Here is a 2,500-nt window from a genome sequence, read left to right as displayed (position 1 = left end):
CTCATCCTCGTATCTAACAGAAAAAAGTTGTATGTATTCACAGTGAAATATGTCAACAACGTGCAAAAATACCCTATTTTCAGGGGCTTTCATTTCCCAACGCTTTGAACCCTGCGGTTTATAAAAACGGCGCTGCTAATTTATGGATTTTGCTTCGCTAAACGGCCATAAAGTTTTGTCTTCAACAAATAATTGTAAGACTACAAGAGACCCTGAGAAGGGTGTGTCATTTATTGTTTGTGCCACCTTTTGGATGAGTGTGCTTACCGCAGGTTTGAAAATGTACTTCCTGTTTGATCTCATCCTCGTATCTAACAGAAAAAAGTTGTATGTATTCACAGTGAAATATGTCAACAACGTGCAAAAATACCCTATTTTCAGGGGCTTTCATTTTCCAACGCTTTGAACCCTGCGGTTTATAAAACGGTGCTGCTAATTTATGGATTTTGCTTCGCTAAACGGCCATAAAGTTTTGACTTCAACAAATAATTGTAAGACTGCAAGAGACCCTGAGAAGGGTGTGTCATTTATTGTTTGTGCCACCTTTTGGATGAGCGCGCTTACCGCAGGTTTGAAAATGTACTTCCTGTTTGATCTCATCTTCGTATCTAACAGAAAAAAGTTGTATGTATTCACAGTGAAATATGTCAACAACATGCATAAATACCCTATTTTCAGGGGCTTTCATTTCCCAACGCTTTGAACCCTGCGGTTGATAAAACGGTGCTGCTAATTTATGGATTTTGCTTCGCTAAACGGCCATAAAGTTTTGTCTTCAACAAATAATTGTAAGACTATAAGAGACCCTGAGAAGGGTGTGTCATTTATTGTTTGTGTCACCTTTTGGATGAGTGCGCTTACCGCAGGTTTGAAAATGTACTTCCTGTTTGATCTCATCCTCGTATCTAACAGAAAAAAGTTGTATGTATTCACAGTGAAATATGTCAACAACGTGCAAAAATACCCTATTTTCAGGGGCTTTCATTTTCCAACGCTTTGAACCCTGCGGTTGATAAAACGGCGCTGCTAATTTATGGATTTTGCTTCGCTAAACGGCCATAAAGTTTTGACTTCAACAAATAATTGTAAGACTGCAAGAGACCCTGAGAAGGGTGTGTCATTTATTGTTTGTGCCACCTTTTGGATGAGTGCGCTTACCGCAGGTTTGAAAATGTACTTCCTGTTTGATCTCATCTTCGTATCTAACAGAAAAAAGTTGAATGTATTCACAGTGAAATATGTCAACAACATGCATAAATACCCTATTTTCAGGGGCTTTCATTTCCCAACGCTTTGAACCCTGCGGTTGATAAAACGGTGCTGCTAATTTATGGATTTTGCTTCGCTAAACGGCCATAAAGTTTTGTCTTCAACAAATAATTGTAAGACTATAAGAGACCCTGAGAAGGGTGTGTCATTTATTGTTTGTGTCACCTTTTGGATGAGTGCGCTTACCGCAGGTTTGAAAATGTACTTCCTGTTTGATCTCATCCTCGTATCTAACAGAAAAAAGTTGTATGTATTCACAGTGAAATATGTCAACAACGTGCAAAAATACCCTATTTTCAGAGGCTTTCATTTTCCAACGCTTTGAACCCTGCGGTTGATAAAACGGCGCTGCTAATTTATGGATTTTGCTTCGCTAAACGGCCATAAAGTTTTGACTTCAACAAATAATTGTAAGACTGCAAGAGACCCTGAGAAGGGTGTGTCATTTATTGTTTGTGCCACCTTTTGGATGAGTGCGCTTACCGCAGGTTTGAAAATGTACTTCCTGTTTGATCTCATCTTCGTATCTAACAGAAAAAAGTTGTATGTATTCACAGTGAAATATGTCAACAACATGCATAAATACCCTATTTTCAGGGGCTTTCATTTCCCAACGCTTTGAACCCTGCGGTTGATAAAACGGTGCTGCTAATTTATGGATTTTGCTTCGCTAAACGGCCATAAAGTTTTGACTTCAACAAATAATTGTAAGACTGCAAGAGACCCTGAGAAGGGTGTGTCATTTATTGTTTGTGCCACCTTTTGGATGAGTGCGCTTACCGCAGGTTTGAAAATGTACTTCCTGTTTGATCTCATCTTCGTATCTAACAGAAAAAAGTTGTATGTATTCACAGTGAAATATGTCAACAACATGCATAAATACCCTATTTTCAGGGGCTTTCATTTCCCAACGCTTTGAACCCTGCGGTTGATAAAACGGTGCTGCTAATTTATGGATTTTGCTTCGCTAAACGGCCATAAAGTTTTGTCTTCAACAAATAATTGTAAGACTATAAGAGACCCTGAGAAGGGTGTGTCATTTATTGTTTGTGCCACCTTTTGGATGAGTGTGCTTACCGCAGGTTTGAAAATGTACTTCCTGTTTGATCTCATCCTCGTATCTAACAGAAAAAAGTTGTATGTATTCACAGTGAAATATGTCAACAACGTGCAAAAATACCCTATTTTCAGGGGCTTTCATTTTCCAACGCTCTGAACCCTGCGGTTTATA

At 38.8% G+C, this 2,500-nt stretch overlaps 1 protein-coding gene across 1 annotated transcript in view; it reads right to left on the bottom strand.

Moving 5' to 3' along the window:
* Positions 1–2,500, bottom strand: part of LOC133535502 (keratin, type II cytoskeletal 8-like) — a 34,187-nt gene that overhangs the window by 13,559 nt on the left and 18,128 nt on the right. The gene's annotated exons all lie outside the window — the stretch shown is intronic.

This window comes from Nerophis ophidion, linkage group LG16, assembly GCF_033978795.1.
Source record: "Nerophis ophidion isolate RoL-2023_Sa linkage group LG16, RoL_Noph_v1.0, whole genome shotgun sequence".
In the NCBI taxonomy this organism is placed as follows: Eukaryota; Metazoa; Chordata; class Actinopteri; order Syngnathiformes; family Syngnathidae; genus Nerophis; species Nerophis ophidion.
Note: the sequence above shows the minus strand (reverse complement) of the source record. Positions and strands in the feature narration are given on the sequence as shown.